Below are 22,025 nucleotides of genomic sequence, written 5' to 3' on the forward strand. Positions count from 1 at the left end.
ATGTATTTTTTCTTCGTTAGATTAAAAAAAAAAACCAAACAACACGAACAAAAAAAACCCCAAACCATCCACAGCCATGGATTATTACCTTTTCAAGTACCTGAAAGGTACAGTGACAAGTAGAGGCAGGAGCTTGGATTTCAGCCTCACTCTGATGTCAAACAGTTATTTTCTTAACTCTAACCTTTTTCCTTCCAAAGTCCAATTACATTAATAAATGAATTATATTTTATAAATGCTGTTTCAAAAAAAAAAAAAAAACCACAACAAAACCCATCACAACCCCACCCCCCAAAACCTAGGCTTTGCTTGGTATTAAATGTGCATATGTAAAGGACGAATCATTCACCAATACCTTTTTTGCCCTCATTTGCTGCCTTATAAGAAACTCCTACAGCATGCAACAAATCAATGCAAATAGACATACTAGTTGTTATACTAACTGTAAACATGAATTTGTGAAACCTTGAATAAAATCGCATTAAAGCCACAGCTAAAGTCTGACTAGCTACACATCTAGTAACACTGCTGCAGTTGCAGCTTGGCACCATTTAGTGGAAGGGGAAAGTGATGGAGACTGATGCTTGTCGCCTCCTGCAAGGCAAAGACAGGGCCCTCAGGACCAGAAGAGCCTGCTTTTCACCACAGGCCTCTTCAAGTTCCCTACACTATTCTCTTTGGAGTGTCGACAGTGTCAAGCCTATACATAGTCAAATTATTTTACACCTCTCCTTTTCCCACTGTGAGTGTAATTTGCTGTAAGGTTGGTTCTAGGTTATTTGAGCATAACAGAATTTGCTCATCTGTAATGTCAAAAAGATAGATTTTTTTTTTTTGTCTAAAAGTATTTAGTAATGCAAATTACTCTTCATTGGTGGTTACAATTCATCCTCAGCTGTTGTATCCAAAAGCCTAAAGTGATGTGTAAGGAAAAAATAATGATTTTTCCAGAATGACTGTCACATTAAAATGAGAACTATTAAGTATACAAGTGCTCTGGTATTGCTCTACTTTTACATCACATGTATCTTTTGATTTATTTTATTTTCAGGCAGATGTGTGTGTGTTAGCACATTTAACCACTGTGCAGAATACATCTTCCAGTGATGTTGTTGTCATTTGCAGAATGAATCATCAGATGAACAGCCTCTGAGCTTAAAAATAAAGGGCACCAATGCTGCTTTAAAAAAGCAGACAAAAAAACCCCCGTGTTTCCTACACAGAGCCACTCCCCTCCCCAGCTCTACACCCTTGTGCAGAAATACCAGAATAACAATATGATTCAACACAGAAAAACGGATACTGCAAAATAAGAGCCTTTTACGTGGAGCATTTTCCATCCTCAGCTCCATTCCGCTCAGGGAAATCCACGCCAGAGCTTGCCGACAGCCCCATGGGCGAACTCTCCATCTGCCGTCTGGGGGAGGCACCACCCCGCTTCCAGAACGTTCGCGCTGAGTCACCGCACTCTCTCGGCCCTGCCTTCCTCCCGCACCGCCCGGCCTTTCGCTATAACGCTAGTTGTAACGCAGAGGAGGAGCCATCGGTTTAGCAATCAGAAACGCACCGGCTAGGTTAAGTGGGGCACAGGGGGCGGCCCCGGGCTAGAGGCGAGCTGAAGTAACCCGAGGGCTTGCTAAGCCGTACACAACTACAGCTGGCCAACTCGCCCTGAGAACTAGTCCAGGGACCGCTTTAGCTGCAGTATGGGGTATTTGGGTGTTTTGGGGGTTTTTGGTTTTGTGGTGGTGGTTTTTTTTTCTTTTTGTTTTCTGTGTGGGTTTTTTTGGGAGGGTGGGTGTAGTTGGAGTCTAATGTGGGAGAATAAACCATAACATACTCCATGTGACTCTCATTACAGAAAAAACACAAAATATCTGCCTGCCTTCTCCACATTGAGCATTGTGTCAGTGGAAACACCTGACTTTGGCTTCTCCAAGCCAGCGAACAGGACTCTTGCTCCAACATGCACAATTTTTAAGTCTCTCATCAGAAGCGATTTTCAAGAGCAGATGTTAGTCAAACTTAGTAAGGCCAGTGGTGTTAGAAATAATTACCATTAGCTGTATGGCTTCAATCGGTACATACCAAAGATGACAGGCTCGAATTTTAAATGTCAGTTGATTCATCTTAGATTAGAAAGGTACGGAAAAGGCTGCCACAGTGATTTGCCTAATTCAGACACAATTTTAGATAGGAAAGCATTTGATGGATAAAGTGTGTCTAAAATGAAATAAAACCAACTATGATAAAACGTGTCACCAGTAGCTTGATTAAAAAGAAGGGGAGGGGGGAGGGGAGGAAAAGGGGGAGGAAGAAGAAAGCTAAAACACCCCACACCTACCAGAGCAAAAGAAAATGAAAAGCCCGGGGCCTTCTGTAGGCAACCCACACACAGAGTCCAAAACACAAAACACCCCCTTCTCCAAAGCATGAAACAGATTATTCACATAAGAGTCAGCCAGAGCTTTGTAGCTCCCAAGTTTTTGTCACATTGGTCTTTGATGAAAGACACAGAAAATTGTGTTCATTTCTGAAGTAGAGAACTGTGTATCAAGCCCATTACCTTAGCCAGTGTGGTTTATTTCAAGATATTTTACAGCAGAAGCATGCATCAACAGCAGGAGCAGGGAAGGCAGGAAAGGGAAGGGGGGAAGGGCTGACACTAACTGTATCTGCTTTTCTTCTGTAGGAAAGGGACAGAGAAGGCGTAAAATGGGTAACTTTCATGCAGTAAGTCTAATGTTGCACTCCTTTCCTGTCCTTTAGAAAGGGAAAACAACTGTTCTGACTTCCTATCAACTTCAGAAAAGAACCATATTTTGCTCACTTAAACGAGTAATTTTGTCATTTACTAAACAAATACTGAAAAGCTGAGGATCTTAACCCGCAAATCAAGATGATGCAGAAAACAAGCATCTGCCTTACTTGCAATTCCTCTGAAGACAAAGTTCATAGCTAAAAATAGAGATCCAATTTAACTCTTTAATAATAGTCATAATGTGATTAAGTATTTAAGATTCCAAACAGTTCCAAGTGCTTGGTAACGATTTATTTCTAGCACCTAAAGAACCAAATAAGTCGGCTGTTTGAAAGTGATTTGCATGCATTGAGTAGGACTGCGTTAATTCAGCAGTCCATTCCAGTTTGTTTTGAATCCTGCCTGAAATTGTTTGCTCCCAAAATACCTACCAAAAAAGAAGATGCAGCTGTGCAAATTGAGACAATTCTGAGTTTTAAGAGGAACATAAAAAAAATAATCAAGCCATGTTAGAATGGTTCCATGCAAATGCGATTTAGTAATGAAAAACTGGCCAAATACTTGGAGCACAAATCAAAACAAAGTAAAATCATCTTCTTATGATCGGATATGCAGGGGGGGTGGAGGGGAAGAAAAAAGTGAATCTTGTGAATCTATACAGCCCTTCAGAGTGAACTAATGTTGGGCATTTCTCTTTGAAAGTATGTGTGTTTGAGCCTGCTAACCCATTTGCCATGTATTTACTTCTGAAAACCTATCCTTCCAGTTCACTTATCAGCAGTGTAAAGCTAATTGTTCTAGAATGCAGCAGCTCTCAGAAGTGGAGAAAATGCAGACCCAAGAACACTGAGCAGAGTCTGACAATGCATCTCGCATTAAAAATGTATACCAATCAATTCAGTTGAAGTCATTAATTCATTATACACAACTATTTCTAATTCAAATCATGAACATCTAATTCATGTATTTAATAAAAACTCCCCCTTTCGCCCCTCTACGGAAGTGCCTTGTTTCATGCAGGTAAATCTGTGTTTCTCATTTTCTTTTTGACTACTAAAGAACAAGCTATTAACACCATGGGAGGGAAGAGAGAAGAGGTGATGCTGTCGGCTGCCAGTACTAGTGTACAGCAAACATTACAGTGTACTTGGACTTCTGGAAACAGGGTTGTGTTCCATACACAGCACAGTTTTCAAAACCTACCATACTTCATGCATTCCAACACCCACTTTAGGAAAGAAAGAAAACCAACCCCAAAAAACCCAAACGCAAACCACACCACCCACCTCATACAGCAAAATGCTGCTGCTCCCTTCTGGGCCAGCCATTTTGTTCAGCACCTCCAAAAATGATACTCTTTTCAAAATGGCCTGTTAAAGAGCAAAGTAAACCAAAACCAAAGGGAAGGGAAGACATTGTGACAAGAGCTTTCCTCTGAACTCTGGCAGTCTCCCTGTGACTTTTCTGTAAAATGAGAGTAAGCTTACTCAGTGCACAGGAAAAAAACATGGGCAACAAATGGTGCAAAAAAGGACTGTGTGAATGGTGTGAATGTACAATATTTTACTCAAACATAACACACGTAAAGAACTACTCTCCACAGTAAATGTCAAAAAAAAGCTACTTTTCCTTTTCATGTTCCCACTAAAGAGAGGATTAAAAAAACCCAACAGAACCAACAGTACTTGACAATTTTTAGGCCTACTGTTTTATAACGTTTTCATACGATCCTTAAAAAAACAAAGCAACCCCCTCCCCAAAAAAAAAACCCCACCAAAACAAAACCCCAAAACGCCAACCAAACCCCCCAAAACCAACAAGAACAAATCACCACAGGATGTGTTAGGTACAGTATGTTTTCGACATAAAATTTCATCCCCTGTCAATGATTACAAAGTAGGAGTTCAGTGACCTCATTATAAAGAATGAATTGTTTCTGCTTGGTTAGAACAATATGAGTTATTAACGTCTGTAATCAATAACTGACCAAAAACCACACCAGCACAAACCTCAGTAATCATCATAAGGCTGGTGTCAGGATGACTTGACTCAAGAGTATCTTGCACAAACCCAAAAAGATTATTGTTTGGGGGATGGGAAGGAAATCTCATGAGATTATTAATCTGCATTCATTAGATGGATGTATGGCAAAACTTCGCATTTTTTCAAGACGCATTCAAGTAAAATTTGTTATCAAAGTTTTCAGACATTTTAAAGTGAGCAGATGTTCTCAGGACCTAACTATCCTCCCCAATCAAGAAAGCCCACTATGAATTAAAATTTGACACTAACCAAAATTCTACTAGCAGTAAAGCAAGTAATGCGCTATCTACCTACCTGCATTTCATCATCACCTGGGACCACACATTCGCATTGTTCCTGTCACTGATCTTTTATCCTAATGCAGGAAACCCCCATGACTAATTACTTACAAATCAGAGTTAGCTTAAGTCAGCAATCAACCTGGGTTAAAATCCTGTATTTTACCGATTTTTTTTTTTTTTTTGTTCTTCACATTAAATACACACAGTAAACGTGGACAAACCACATCTCCTGAGAACCTGATCTGCCTAGAATACTTTGTTTCTTTATAAACAGTTTATTATCATTAACTGTAGAAGATCATTTATGGGAACAGGTATTTAAAAACTAATTTAACCATGAAGTGCTTGACTACAGCTAAAAGCTCCAAATTAATTGTGAGAAAATATTGAGGAAGGACTAAACTTTTAGGTGTTTCGTACTGACTTTCACATCCTTAGCACTAAGTTCAACTTCAGACAAGAAAATACTATGAGCTACATCCTGATGAGTTATCCAGCTCTTCTGCTGCTCCTCATACGTTTCTGGAGAACTTTAAGTAACTCCCTATTTAAGTACTCTCAAATTAACTCCTGTCCATCTTAAGATCCCATAAAGACCTTAACTAGCATTTCAGACAGACACAAACCAAGAAAATGAGTCATGAGGAAAAATGTCTTCTTTCTCCTCTTTTCTGTTCTCCCCTCCCAAACGGAAAAAATGCTGAGCACTACTTTTCTCCCACCTTCATGTCCCTAGACACTGACACCTATTAACTACCTTTTAATGAGTGTTGAACATGACATATAGCTAGGCCACCAACCAGTAACATACACAGGAAAAGACTAGGCCATGTTGAAACCACTAGCACTTTTTGAAACTCGGATTTCAATTAAGCTACACAAAAAAAAAAAAAAAAAAAAAAAAAAAAACCACAAAAAAAAACCCAAAAAACCTTGAAAATTTCATCCTATCATTTGTAATAGTTCTGCAGAATTTAAATGAATGTTATTTTTGAGAAGCAAATAACTGCTACCTGCAGAATAGTTAATGTTTACATTATCATTGCTATTCAAATGTATTTACGCGGGCTTTGTAATTCTTACCTACCACTGGAAAAAGTTACATGTTGAAAATATGATGATCAAATGTAAATTTAACCACTTGATTACAAAAATTTAACAATGGTTATAAACTGTTTATGCTTTAGTTAAAGAATGCGGCAAGCTTTTGAGAAAGGGCAGCATAAAGTGAGAGCTCTTCTGGCCCGCTAAGGAAAGAGCCAAAATGAAATGATTTGATTGGCAAAACAGATGGCATGACCTTTGACCTCTCCTGTGCCACCCAGTGTACTCTCTGAAAAGAGATAGAGGTCTATGAATTAATTCAGTGATGGAAGGAGGGAAAACAACACAACAAAAAAAACCAAACCCAAAACCAAGTTTGGGTAAAAAATAAAAAAAAAAAACAACAAAACAAAAACACCAAAAAAAAAAAAAAAACAAAAAAAAAAACACACAACCCACAAAAAACCATGAAAATAAACCAAAAACCAACCCAAAACCAAACCACAAAAAAGCCACCCTCCTGTTGACAAAAAAGGACAGTATTTATGCAGCTTATAGCACTTAATTTTGCCTAAACAAAGTTTCAAATTGTTTCTCAGCAAAACAGAGCTGGTGCTTACCTCTGTCACCAATAAAGTCTGGCGCATGTGATGCCAACAGCTCTGCTCATTTGCATACAGCCAAGCTAAGCTGCTGCAATGAAGAGCACTTCGACAGCCATTTTGAAACTGCACTGTCTCAGCTGCACTGAAAATGTGATTAAGATGGCTGCAGTGTGCACTCAAGACCAGCCACTCAGTGACAACTCAGCAGTGGATAAAACATTTGTACAGCAAAGCACCTCCCTCTTTGCTACACTGCAACAAACTGCACAGGCAGAGTGGGGGGGGGAAGAGGAATGGTTTCTTGACAGGCAGGAAATGGTTAAGGCACAGCTGCAACATTGCACCTACTCAGAGCACCACTGGTAAAGAGAAAACTAAGATAAACCCCAAACCACCGAGAGGCCGCCCTCCTAGGTCTCTGATCCAGGAACTGTACTGCATACTTCAAATCCCTGCCGACTCCAGGCAGTTTGGAATCCATGTCACATATTAACAGCCACAGAAACAGAGCCAGATCATGCATAGAACTGAAAAACATTAGGGAATACTTTTCAAGAGTAGTCTTGTTTCAGCCTTAAAACAAAAAAACAAACAAACAAAAAAAATTAAAAATCCATACCCAAAAACCTTAAAAAACTGATCTGTACCTTTTTACAGCACCACCTATTTTAAAACGCTGTATAATATCAGTTGCCCAATAAAAGTTTACTGGGGGGGGGGGAGGGAACAGGAAGATCAATTTATAAGACAGCTAACAAAAAACCCCAAGAATATTCCAGAACATCAGTGCCTGCAGAAATCAAGTATCTAATTATTTATGAATGATGTAATATGTTGAGTAATTTTTTTTCGAAGAAGACATATCTAGAATCCCTTCAGGAATTTTGCTGTAATCTGGTAATGATAGTGAATAGTTTGCTCCTGAAGAACTGGTTTGGTAATCTATGAGGGGAATAAAGGGTTTGTCAAACAAACATACAATCTTAACGCAATCAGAACAAAATATAAGAAGTTTCTCTCTAGTATCTGTTCATTAACATCAATCACACGCTCTTGTCCAGGCAACAGTAGATAGTTCTGGAGGGAGCTCCTCTGAACCTGCCTCACTTCACCATGTGCACCTCCTTGACAAAATCCAAACCTGGCTAATTTTAAAACAAAAGAATTGCAACAGCATATGGGGCAGTCCTGAAGGAAACTAAATGTTGTATTATTCCTAGCCTTCTACAAAAAAAAGTCTTTGTCATCCAAAATTAGCTCAACACAGTAAGCTCCCCTCCCCTCAGAAGTGGGAGAAAATGCCCTCCACATACTTCTTTTATGAAAAATGTCTGAACTTACATAACTGTGCATGTCTGTTGCCAGCTGTAGCTGGTTATTTCAGGACTTATTAATCATGCCAGCAGTAGTTGTCTGATGTACTCATCAGCACCACAGTTACTATTTCAAACTTCAGAAATGTTGCTATACACCACCTGGCTTTTCCTTTTGTCCTTGCATCAACATGATTTGCAACACAAGCAGCACATGCCACATATGTATAAACAGCTACATTGATTATTATTGTCTTTGGTAATACTGTACAGAATCAGAAGACTAAAAATATGCTTGAAGTTCAAATGCCCAAAAGACAAGTCTCTCAAAACAAATTTGTGAGGACTGGAGAAAAACTTTATTACAATTAGTTTAAAATTACCCACTACACTGAAGCTTTTCTTCCCCAAGACCCATTACTAAATCAAATTTTACAATGAATTTAAAAAAGTTTTTTTCTGTCAATTATAACTCCATGTTGCTTACTCTAAACTTCATACGTAGAACACCTTCAGCTTACAGGGATTTACAGTAATTTTGCAATATATAAAAATTCAAACTTAGTATTTAATTTGTATGACAAATATACATAGACTTTGATTTCCACAGTAGTTATGTTTTAAATAGAAGAGAGTTCTATGTTTAGCGCACCTACAAAATTCCTACATCAAAAGGTGAATTCTGACATCCAGTCCTAGAAGTTCAACAAAAACTTATGGAGGTTCTAATCTGGAACCCAAGAGCTGCACTGGTACAACACTGCATTCTCTAACATTCAGTCTTTGAGCTCGATATATGGAAACTCAATGACCTTAAATAGGTTTGAATAGAGAATACTTGTAGGAAAAAAAAAAAATAAAATTCAGAGAACACTTTCACCAAGCCAGAGAAAACAGAACCCATGTCACACTCCAGTTGCTGCAGTCAGTCATCTTACCTTGTCAAAAAGCTTCATGAATATGCAGAAATACGTTAACCCAAACTGCAACAAATGTAGCTGAGTGGTAAGAAACCATATGTATTCACTCAAGAGTTCACTTCAGTTAACATACACAGCTGTTAACAGGTTAAAATATTAACCAAACTAATTTGAAAATAAAACCTGATGTTTTATTAAACTGAAAATTAAGACTGGAATAACTTATCTGAGAATGCGTAGGTCCAGGAAATATTTAAGTGAATCTACACTAACATGGAATTCCTACATTAGTGTGGGACTACAATTTCTTATTGCTAGTTAGGGTGGCACCTATACAGGTCCTCCAAACACCACGAATAAGTAAGAAAATTGGTAATTTTAAAGAGATTCAGAATGGAATTTAAGCATAACCTGCTATGTTTAGACTTCTGTTAAATTCATAACAAAGACTCCAAGCAACCTTAACTCTGCCTTTTTCTGATGACATGCGAACATGCTGCAGTAGCATCTCAGCAAGTTCAATTATTCTAGTCATAAGTCAAATTTTAAAATAGTCCATTTTCCAACCTTCTCATGAACATCAAACAAGAAACTCAAGAGAATAGTACCCTGTCATTTCTCAAATTGTTGCCTTGTATAAATAATAACACCCCCACACACTCACCCCTCTTAAATATTACATTAAGTCAGACTTTAAACTGGGGCTGTATGTAGGAAGTCATGAGGAGGCAGAAAATTCTGGACTTTCAGATAGGTTTTTATGTTATTTCATATAACAAGGGCAGTAAAAAAGCAGCCAAAGGATAAATAATTTCTTTCACTCAAATCATGCACTTAAACCAGTCAGCTACATATCATCCACATTTCCTTTTCTGCAAACCACATCCCATCCACTTTTCTCACTTACTTTCCTTTGTTTGTTTGCTTTAGGTTGGTTGGGGTTTTTTTGTTTTGTTTTGTTTTTTTATATTAGTTAACATTAAGTGGACAAAACAATTCTTACACTGATGAAACTCATGAGAGAGACTAGTATTCTTTGTATGCATCTGAATTGAAGTCTCAATAGACCAAGTACTGAAACCCTCTTTTGCTCCTATATTTTCACAGGCCAGCAGACTGACTTCAAGAAACATCCCAGCTTTCACTTAGGACTGCAAGGACTTCGAAGATAAAAACAACTTAAACCACTGGGGAAAAGAGCAAGACCATGATGATCATGAGATAAGGAACACTAGAGTCCAGAAAGTCAAAATCTGCACATTTGATGTCGTCTTATGATTCAAAGCCACTTGATGGTAGGACCAATGAAAGAAGTTTTCAATGTATGGACTGGAGTCAGCAACCATGTACGTCTATATGCTAGTTTGCTACTAAACACATTTTGAAAAGACTTACAAAGAAGTAGAATGCAACATCTTTTTAAAATGACTTCTGAAAACTGCAGTAAGTTGGAGGCAAAGACAGAAGGAACTTAGTTTTGTGTCAGGGTTTGTTCTGATGGGGTCTTTTTGGGTTTGAGGTTGGTTTTTTTCCTGGTTTTATTGTCGCGGGTTTTTGTGTTGTGGGGTTTGTTTGTTTGTTTTGGGGGGGGAGGGGTGAGTGTTGCTGGTTTTTGTTTTCCCCTCCCATCATTTCTTTACACTATTCTGAAGTGGAGGATAATGCTTAGGCAGCACAAAATGATGGAGCAAATATACAGGTTATTTTAACAGCTAGGTGACATATTCACAGCCATTCATAAAAACCTGTGCTTTGATTTTACTTAAAAGCATTTTCAGAAATTGGATCTAAAAAGAGAAGAACATTTTTCCTGTACTAAAAATATGTAACTTATGCACAGCAAAAAAGCTCTATTAGTTTACCTAAACATCTTAGAAATTAAAAAAAAAAAAAAAAAACAAAAACTTCACACACAAACATCTCATTTACTAAGACCTCTCATGATTTGATGTTAGTTCCTGGAAGAAATAAAAACTAGTAACTCATGAGTACAGTTTTTAGTCACCCATAACACTCACAGCTCAAAATAAAACATCTTAAAGGGTGCAGTGTGGTGTTGTTTCATTTGGTTTTTTTAAAGTTACTTTTAAATCCCGAAGGAACATAAACGGCATTTATACAATATACACGCAAACACAGAGTGTTCCGAATTCCTCCACAGTGATATGGTGGAAGCTAACATACAGCTAACATCAGGCATTTATTTAATACCACATAGTTACTATTATGCTTTCAGTTACACCACCAAGGAATTATTACCAAAAAACAAAAAAGGAGGGGAGGGGGAGGAGACTTGCTATTAAATACACTGGTGATTTAGAAAAATAACGTCAGTGGTACCGAACAAGGTAATGAGTGAGCAATGGAACTAATGAAACCACATTTCCTGCAGAATTATTGTCTTGCTACTACTTAATCAGAGTAACCTCACGTTATCATTGGTGCTTTACCATGCAGGGCAAGTGAGTGCACACACACTTCCAATCCGAATATTGCATTTTGCTGTAACAGCCTCCATACTGCTTTGACAGACAATACCCATGTCCTGACTGATAGCAAGTTATCCTCCCAAAACCGTGTGTAACTGCCAAGTTCCCTCACTGCGGACAATGGTAGCCTCTTCTCACCCCAGATGCTTGTTTTCACAAAACTTGAGGAATTAATTCTCTTTGATATTTACTACTGTCAGATTTACTGAAAACCAACAAGTATTTCAAGAATTACTATGGATAAAGCAATTGACAAACAATGTTCAGATAAAATTGTACTACTATGCTAGAACTGAGCAGATTTCAGCTAAAACTTGTAGGGTCATGGTACAATTAACCATTTTTGTCATACACTGTTTTGCAATTTTCTGCTTAAGCAAAAAAAGATTATTTATTTTGTTAAACACATTTGTCTTAGTGGAATTCCTAAGTGCCATTTAATAATCTTGATCATGCATTTTTTACGTTTTATGCAGGCATTTATTTTTCACTAACACCATTTTAATTTTTTTTTAATTAATGTCTAGCATAGCCTCTAATGAAAACATAAAACACTAAGCCACATAAAACTCAAGTGTAGCTGAAATTCTATTCTCAACCTTGAGTTTTTTTTTTTTGCATATATATGGACACAAATAGTTCAGACAGGACAGAGATAAGAACTACAACATTAACTAAAACCAGAATGTGCAACTGAAGACAAAAAACCCCAACCAAAACCAGACTCCCATTTCTGAATCACAGTTCAGTTGTATGCACCCTGAAAAGCTAGAGTATGTACTGGTTTAATTCAAACTTTACCATTCTGGGGGGAAAAAAAAAAAAAAAGAAAAGGTACTAATGCATTCTGAAGATTCAGTTTTTGGACAACTAATATCATATCAGTACTTTGTATTTCTAAAATTGATCATAGTCACTTTTATAGGCTGATCTGTAGGCTAACAATGAACTTTAATAATCGGATGCTTCCAGAGACTTAAGCTTTTTACGTAAGAACTAAAGGATTTTCTGATTCCCATTGCTACCTAAATAAGGAGGGGAAAAAAACTAACAAAAAACCCCAGACAAATAAAAAAGGTAAGACAACTAAAGACATTGTGAATAATACACGTACTCTTTTCAGGCAAATGAAGATTAAGATTCCACATCATCATGCAAAATTTTGCTTTAAAAAAAAATAACCAGAACTCAAAGGCTGACAAAATCTATGCTCCAGATCCTCTTGACTAAAAATCTGAAATCTAGAAGACTTCAGTCACCTCTGGGATCACACACCAGGCTTCAATATCTAAACCAAGACTGAGGAATTTTAAATGTAAAGTATTACTCAAGTCACATCTAAACTTTATTCAGAGATTAAGGCATTCTGTAACTGTCCAGCTTAACAAGAACAGCTGATTACAGGGATCACTTTAAAGAATCGTTTTCTCTCTGCCTGTCAAAAATAAAATCAAGGTTTTTGTTGCCCCACACAACAATCCTTTTCATCCTGTATTTGGGTAAGTCACTGCTGTTTGACGAACAGTTTTGTAGAATATGGTAGAAACAGTAGAGTTTTTTTTCATACAGTACAGCATATGGTGCAAAGAGTGTAACTGAAACAGAGTCGCAAATATACATCGTGAAAGCATCATTTGTATTGGCCAGTTTATGAGCTCCCAATATGTTTTTGTGTGTGTAGGTACACCTCTCAGAATAATGTCACATGCTAAGGAGAGGTAAAGAGTCCAACCATAAATTTAGCTGAAAAATATTAACAATCTTGGATGTCACTGAATTTAAGAGAAATATTATATAAAAATATTTGGGAGGAAGAAAAACCCCCCAAAAATCCCCACATTCACGTATCATAATAGCTTTAGAACTTGTACCTTATTTTCCTCACCTAATATCCCTTATGAAAACTCTGATGTACATCTCTGTCACTGCAGTAATTTCCAAAATAAACTCACAAGCACATAATTAGCCCACAGTATAGAAAAATACCACGTGGAGAGTAAATGGGGGGGGGGGAAAAAAAAAGGCATTCAACTTGCAAACTATTTAAGTAAGAGCAACTGGTAAAGTATCTTTTGGCCTTACTATCTCCATTACATGAATAACCTTGAGATTTTTGACATAAATATAATTTCTGACAGTAAGCCCACATAAGCCTAATCAATGATTATACTATTAAAAATATCTAGATGGGGAGAATTTTTTTATTTTTTTATTTTTTTTTTTTTTTTATCGAAAATGGAGTATCTGGTTAGTCAGTGACCTTTCACTATGGAAATACTGTCTGTCTGTAACAGGAAAAAGCGCCTTCTCCCAAAAATCTCGATCAAACACAATGAAAATGAGGATTTAGTAACTAATTAGGAATCAGTTACAAAAATAGGATTTTAAAAATTGCTTAACATGTAAACGGTTTCTGTTTACAGCAGATTCTGTGAAGTCAGTATCTAAAATTGACCTACTTTTATTCATAGGTCGTTCAGTCTCTTGCCTAGCAAGATGACCTCCCATGCTGCGATGAAAGCATATGTCTATGATACTGTACTATATGGTACCACACTTCCTGTCTTTATGCCCCAAATGGAAGCATTACTAAAGGAGCCTTTACAGGAAACTAATGTACTACAGTTAATATTGATCTTCTAAATACATGAAATGGGCATAACAATACAAGCTAAAGCAGGAGGTTTCAGCAAATACAGCAGAGGATAGCATGTACGAGTATCTAGCGGGATTAGCATCTTGAAAACTGACTTTGTAATGGGTAGGAAATGAAAACTAAGAGGTCCCTCACTAAGAGCATCAAATTGACTGTTTTAATTGATGTATATAATTATTGCATCCTTCTGTGAATCAATTTTGTTACGATCAGTTTAGAGCCTTCACAACACTAAGATGGTCTTGTTAAATTAATTCATACAGCAAAATACTACACTGTTCCACATTATCACAGGAAGCATCAGTTCAGCACAGCTACATTTGGTAGCAAGGTTGCAGCTGATAAAAAGCCTCCTACTCCAAGCAGTGTAATAAGCGTACTAAACTAAAACATAACGATGGGAACACAAAGATCTCTTGAGATTCTTTGAAAAAGAACACACAATAAGCAGTTAGTTACAAACAGTGACAAAACAAGTTTTTCTGTATTTTAATTACTTGGCATTTATTAAAAAATGTATTGCTCTCCAAAATTGTTAGTACAGTTCCTTTTTGAATTATATACAGATAGGAACTTGATACTTCTGGAGCATAGAAAATAGGATGATAACTGCTAAATATGAGGAATAAATAGTGGGTGTAGTTGCCACAATTCACGAATTGCACAAGTCCTCATGCAATCATTAGTGAATACATTTTATGATGGGCCTGACAACTATCATCAGCCTCACTTCAGAAATCTGAAAACTGATGAATTACCTACCCAAGATCACATATCAAATAGCAGCGGGTTTTGTGTTTTTTTTTATTCCCTTCCACAGAATTCTTAATATTCGAGGTCATAATCCCCTTCATACCTTCCTGTAGGACTGCACAAACCAGTACCTAATCAGAAAAACATACTTATTTCTTACACTAATATCCACTGCTTGTGTACAGAGTTCATATTTAGCTTACTAATTTCAGATTTATGCAGAAATTAAGCACATCCTTCATATTTTCATTTTTAAATACATTTACTAGTATCTACTTTAGGTAACTGGTATAATAGATTATGGTCCAAAATATATTTTAACTTGTAAAAGAGAGCCAAACAGCATGACTGTAGAATATCCTGATCTTGCAGATACAAATTCTAATAAATTTATTCATAATAATATTGCATGTGTTTGTATAATCTGGGATATTGACCACACATTCATTAACATACTCTTACTTTCACCAATTAGCAAGTTAAATAAGCTGTTTAGATGCACAAGTGTTATTTTTCTGTGACTGCATGAAGGATGCAGGTTTAAGCTCATTGACTGTTGCCCAGAACAGTTGAGCCATTCACCCCTTTATTTTAAGATAATATTTTTTCCATCAACAATTCCATCCAATTTTCCCATCCAAGGCCCTCTGTGTTAAGGGTTGCACCAACATTACAATAGGTAGATGCATTTCAAGATTACAACTACACAACAGAATATTCTAATGTAGGCATTTCCACTGGGTATCTGCCAGAGATTAGGAAATCCAGTAAGGGTATCTATCCACAGACATTAAAAACTGCTACACCTCCAGTAGGCTACCATGTGACATGAGAATTAAAGTGTGAAACGCTTAACCATAAACACAGTTTTCGTATTTTGAATAATTAAATTAAAAGAAAATTAGAAGTTTAAATGTGCCTTCTTTACACTAATATACTACTTAATCTGTTAACTTTCGCCATTTTGTTTGGCATGGGCACTCATGACAACCTGGAGCGGCCACTCTGGCCTTGTTTACTGATGACATCGCATAAATAAGGCACAACTAGGCCTTTTTTTCCCACTGAAACAACCTTATTTCTAGTAAACCACATACCCATATGCTTCAGAAACTTTAATCTGAAGTTCATCAGTGCATTTACTGATTGCAGTAAGGAAAAAAAAAAAGTTTTCTCCTCATTGCTCCTACCGCGACACTCAACATCCACACCTGCTGTATTTGTGAGGATACCCACTAGCTGTGTGCAGCACCACTCAGCTCATGTCATCCCCAACTCCGAGAGTAGGTAACACTCTTGAGGCGCCAGGCAGACACACTGCTGTCCCACCCAAACACCCGCCTGGTGACGCATGGGAGGCGCCTGCACCTCACGTCACCCATGCACAGGACAGAATGCAGTCAGACAACTGCCCGGTGTTGCCCAGCTCTCTCTGCCTTCAGGACTCAGCGGAGTGCCCCAGCCGTGCCCTGCCCCACGCCAGACCTACCTGTAACCGCCACCGCCGCCGCCGCTGCCGCACGGACCCCTCCACACGTGGGGGGGCGGAGGAAGACACCGCCCCGCGCCCAGCGCCCCACCTGCTGCCACCTCTGCGCGAAAACCGCACCGCGCATGCGCGCCGCCGCCTGCACTGGAGCTGCGTCACGTGCTCCCATGCAGCGCCCGCGTAGCTGCGCCGCGCTTGTGAGCCCGTGTGGCTGCGCGCTGCGGCGCGTGTGCAAAGCTGCAGCCCGGGAGCATGCGCACTAGTGCCGCCGCCGCTACCGCCGCGCGGGGCAGCGCTCCACACAGAGTGCTGCCGCTGCCCGGCCGCTCGCGCCGCGAAAGGGACGCGCCGTACCTGCGCCCCTGTGTCCCGCCGCCCCTCCTGCCTCAGCGCCGCGCGAGCGCCGCCGCCGCTCCCGCCCGCCTCGGTGCTGCCGCTGGAGATTCAAATACGGATCCCGCTCCAGGAACCAACGCCGCCAACCCCCGTCGCACGCGCCGGGCCGTTATGCAAATAAGCCGCATGTCCCCTCCCCTCTCTGTCCTAACCCCGCCCCCTCCGTGGGCACAGGGGCCGGCAGTGGGGGCTGCCTCGGAGCCGGCCAATCGCAGGGCCGGCCATCTTGGCAGCATGCAAATGAGCTGTCGAGTTATTTAAATGAGCGGGTGGCTCCGCCCCTTGGCAGGCGGTGGAGGATGGTTATTGCTGATAACGCGTCGGGGCCAAAGTGCAGCCGTTCCTGCCAGAGGGCGCTGTGGCGGGGTCGGGGCCACGGCTCAGGGGCAGGGTGGGAGCAGCCGATCATGCCTCACCCCTTCCCACCCTTCCTGTCCTTCCTGCCCTGTCCTTCCCGCCCTTCCTGCTCTCCGTGCTCTTCTTCAGTTTTCCACCACAGCAGCTGAGGGCTGTGTGCCTCTGTAGCCTCTCTGGCCCGAGGTCCGCTGGGCACCTCTGAAAATAACCTACGTTATCAGCTGCTTGCAGCTCTCCTCTTATCCAGATTCGGGGCTGTGTGTGGGGTAGCCTTGAGTTTTCTCCACGAGAGGCTGCATGTGGCCAAAAGATAGGTTTGGGGTTTTGTTAACTGGCTTTGGGTTTCACGAGTGCCAGGAAGCCAAAAGTTACCATTGGCTGTGCTTTAAGTGGATCTAAGGCACACGGCTTACCCTGGGTGAGCTGCATTGGGGTCCAAACCCCAATGGCCATTTCCCACAACCCGTTTCTACCTCAAGGGTGCAGATGGGAAGGGGAGAAAACCACAGGACCTGCTTTAATCCAAGCTAGAACTTGGCACCCTTTGTATCGGAGCCAAAGGCAGGAATGACCATTACCAACAGCTGGTCTATCCAATGAACGAGGCAAGGGTCAGGTCTAGCAGAGAGACCAGCAGCTGTATCTCAGGTACACAAGGAGATAAAAGAGCACACAAAGATATGTGTAGAAGTTTTGGCAGAAATGCTCTTTTACTGCCTTGCTAATCTAGTGCTGAGATTCAAGTATCAGACACCTACTAACTCAGTTATGGAGAGTCCCATTCCCTCCTTGTTAAGGCAAATGAAGTTCATACTCTTCCTACTGAAAGTGTGAGAAATGTCATTCTCATTTATCTACTTAAAGAGTAAGCTAAATATGAATTTTTTGTCTATTGCATACAGACCAGGCTGACCAACAGAATGTTCTGTTCTTGTATTTTGTGAAACAGTACCTACGACACCGCCATTTTAAGAGTCCTGTCAGATGTGCTTGGCCGATTGAATGGCAGTGTTTTAAGACGCTGCTGTTCCCAGTGGTTTGCCTGACCTCCTTGCTACATGCTTCCATTACACAGCCGAGATGGAAGAAGGAAATGTATACATGTGCCCATAAATTTCTGCAAACTTACATCTGCAACAGTGCCTTAAGTAGGGATGCTAGCCTGGGAACTGTCGAAATGTGTATATCCTGCTCTGCCATCTTTACTATAGGCAAGACAATTTCTAAGAGAAAGTGTGACAGACACCTGCAACAGTTATTTCTGAGCTAGCTTTGTCAAGCTGCAGTGCAATAGTGGAATGTTTCATCTTGGAAAAAGGGAGGCTTGAGTTTTAGTTGAGTCTTCTAAGCTTTTGCATACAGTCCAAGGACAAGGCATTTTGAAAAGAAAAATCTAGAACTATCCAGAAGTGAGCAGTTCCTAGCCATGCCTATTGTTTAACTTGAAGTTTCACTGCTGGAGAATGCTTTTGCAAGGTCCATGCACATACATCCTTTGAGAGCCAATTAGGAGTGAATGCTTTGTGGTTAAAGATGCATGTTTTCAGAAGATTGGGTAATAGTACAACCATCTATTTGGATAACAGTTGATGTTATTCCAAACAATTCAGTATGCAACATAGTATTTTGTCTACTGCAGTGCATTTTGTGTACCTAAAGGGAGAATCAAAAAGGTTTTGTCACCCTAAAAAATATACAGTTTGTCAAATATGCATTTAGGTATGAATTTGCTGGTTGGAGCTTGACTTTCTTTTCTCACAGGTAAATAGAAAATATAGAAATGCACCAAGAAATTAATTATTACAAAAATCTTTCTTGGATCTCTGAATTAAAAATAGTACTAAAAATCCAAGTGCCTAAAAAAAAAAAAAAAAATTCCTATTTTCAAGCCTAATATCTGTCTCCATTTCGTGACAGGACAGAGTTTCATTGGCAATTGTGGGGAACCACTGACTACTACCAAAAGAGATGGAATGCCGTTGACTGTGATTATCCCCCAACTCTAGGTTGCTGGCAATCTCTGAAGTGTTTATAAGTTTATTCATAGTGTTCTTTCAAATGCTGAAGAATCCAGCTGTCCAGAGTTCATATATTGTTCACAGGGACAGAAACTGAGAAATCTCTGAAAGAAGTTCAGAGAGCCTGTTCTGTAATGAAATATCGAAACATGAAAGTTGCCATTGAAATCTCACACTTAAATAGCATGGGAAAGTTTCTGCAATACTAGTAGACCAATGGCTATTTCTTAAGAATTACTCATAAATATTTCAATTCTCTTTAGAAAGGTTTTGATTTGTTGGGTTTGTGGTTTTTTTTGTTTGACTTGTTTGGTTTGTTGGGTTGGGTTTTTTTAATTATTAATTAATTAAACACTCGAAAGGTGACAGGAAACAAATTCATTCAGAGTTTTAGATTGAATTGAGTAGAAATTTAACTTTGCATATGAATTCTTTTTGCAAAGACAGAATTTGATCCTGTTCTTCACCAAAGCTTTACAACAAGGACAGAAGTGGAATAACTTCTTTTGCTCCAAAACAATTACAGAAAAGACAAACTATTAAAAAGCAAACAAATGTGAACTACTTCTTGTTGATCACCAAAGACAGAAAATCAGCATCAAAATTATCTTTAAATGGAAAATTTATTTTAATTCTTGTTTTACTTAGCACAAATTAAGTTAATATATTCCTCAGGATATCATAGACATTTTCTATCATTACAAATAAATAATGATTTATTAGTGATTAAAAATGGGTTCTAAAACCCCTAAAGATTATACCCCAGAATTATTTGCTTTTAATGCCAGTGTTGTTCTTTCAGTTTCTTTCTCAGGCAGTATTATCGTTCAGCCACAAAAGCAAGAAAACCCCAACCTGTATTTTATTTACTTTATTCACATACTCCACAGCTGTGTTAATTAACTCCAAAGTTGTATTAATGTAGCTGTTACAGCAAGTAAGTGCCCTGCTACGACATTTTAGATACCAGCATAAGCACTATGCTAACATCCTTAAATTTGAAGAACAATGACCATATCTGAATTACCAGTTTAGTAATTCATGAAGCGGAAGTCCAGGTTTCTGTCAGCTGCTCTTGCTGAAGTCAGACTGGCCATAAATTTGAAAAAGCAATGGTATCAGTTTTATTGCTGAGACTCTTTGTTAGAAGAAAGTTAAAATAAAAAATTGTTTAAAAGATGTGACTTCAGCAGCTTTTCTTTATTTGCAAAATTCATTTTTTTGCTGTGAAAGTGACATGTAAAGCAAATACTACACTAGAGTTAAATTTGCAAGATACTAAAACTGTAAAACACCATGAAAAAGTAGATGTCCATGTAGTTCACTGTCTTGTGTGAGGACTCTGCTAATGTGTTCAGGCATTGTAATGATAAACACAGAGAAGGGACCCGATAGATTCCAACACAATATTTACAAAAATATAGAATCACAGAATGGTTAGGATTGGAAAGGACCTTAAGATCATCTAGGTCCAACCCTCTGCCATGGGCAGGGACGCCTCACACCAGACCATGTCGCTCAAGGCTCTGTCCAGCCTGGCCTTGAACACTGCCAGGGATGGAGCATTTACCACTTCCTTGGGCAACCTGTTCCAGTGCCTCACCACCCTCACAGTAAAAAAAGTTTATAAACAAGTATTTTGTGTGCAACAGAAAATTTCTTCTTGATGTTCTCAATTCTCCACTGAACATAAGGCTTAAACTATGCATATAACATTTCATTTTCTTATTTCCAGGTACTGTCATAGAACAGGTCTCTACCTATGAAAGACCTATTAGTAGTAAGCTGACATGATCCTTCTTTCTGTATGTCAAATTGTGTTAGAAAAATGAAATTTAACACCTTGAATATTTCCCAAATAGTAATTCTCTCCATATGATTTAATAATTACTAATGGAGACATTGAAGAGTCACAAATGGGAATGATGAAAAGGAAAAAGGAAGGTGATGCACAAAAGAGGTATAGTTCTCTGTTTGAAAATGTACTTTTTATATATAGACAACTACTGACTTTTAATGAAAACAAAATATGATGATAAGAAATGGTTAGCAGTAGGGGGAAAAAAGAAAAGTAATTTTATTTGTACCTTTTATTTTTAAATCATTGGTGGAAAATGTGTATTTGCAAGAGGTCAATTTGTTAAATGGATGACACTTTTGAGTCAGTAAGATTTACGCTACTTTTTCTTGGTAATTGACTAGATTAATAAGTATTTCTTGCTTAGAAATAACCTAATAGGATGAAATTATTACAACTTCTCTGATTATGAACAGTTCCTACACAGGGCAAAAGAAACACCATAATACCAGAAAGTTAATTTAATGAACAGAAATATTTCTGGCAAGAAAAAAAAAAAAAACATATATCCCTATTGGACAACATAAATCTGTGATTTAATGGCTAATCTGAGACTTCAAGAATTTATCAGGAATGTTTAAAATGTCACTGAAAAAGGAATTGCATTATACTTTCCTGGTGAAGAAAAACAGAGAAGATTTTTTTGAATTCGTCATAGGAGGGCACTTTTTTTTTAAATACAGAACTTAAAGCACAGCCAGCAGGAAGAAATCAATGAAAATATGTTAAGACATTTCTTAAACTTTTTAAAAACATAAATTTAACAACATGCAAAACACACAAACATAGTAAATGTAACCAAGATACTTGAGAAAATTTTACTATAATGAATTGAAGCTATTTAAGGCATTTATGTTACTTTCCGCTGTAGATTAAGTACCTTCCTGTAATGCGACTTTTGTAAAATATGCTAATACTGTCCATTACCTTTAAGGGTAGTAAGGGGATTTGAGGAAAATTTTAAATCTACTCTATTCCTCTCTGATTTCATAATAGTTTTAAAAAATAAACTGTATTAATCATGAAGTAATTATTCTGCTGC

General features: G+C 38.5%; 1 protein-coding gene and 1 long non-coding RNA gene across 4 annotated transcripts in view; one reads left to right on the forward strand and one right to left on the reverse strand.

Annotated features, from left to right (window-relative positions):
- Nucleotides 1–16,864, reverse strand: part of ATF7IP (activating transcription factor 7 interacting protein) — a 107,573-nt gene extending 90,709 nt beyond the window's left edge. The window contains exons 1-2 of one of the 3 annotated variants that reach the window (XR_003990698.1): nucleotides 9,862–9,882; nucleotides 6,750–9,710 (exon numbers count right to left, since the gene is read on the reverse strand). The gene's annotated coding sequence lies outside the window, so the exon portion shown is untranslated. Of the gene's footprint in view, nucleotides 1–6,749; nucleotides 9,711–9,861; nucleotides 9,883–16,354 lie in introns of those variants that run through there. The other 2 variants (XR_003990697.1, XM_030480554.1) reach the window with 2 other exon arrangements.
- Nucleotides 1,191–5,721, forward strand: LOC115605716. The gene is made up of 2 exons (XR_003990701.1): nucleotides 1,191–1,574; nucleotides 3,782–5,721. It is a non-coding gene; the product is annotated as an uncharacterized LOC115605716 (long non-coding RNA).
- Nucleotides 16,865–22,025: the final 5,161 nt, after the last annotated feature.

This window comes from Strigops habroptila, chromosome 3 (assembly GCF_004027225.2).
Source record: "Strigops habroptila isolate Jane chromosome 3, bStrHab1.2.pri, whole genome shotgun sequence".
Taxonomy (NCBI): Eukaryota; Metazoa; Chordata; class Aves; order Psittaciformes; family Psittacidae; genus Strigops; species Strigops habroptila.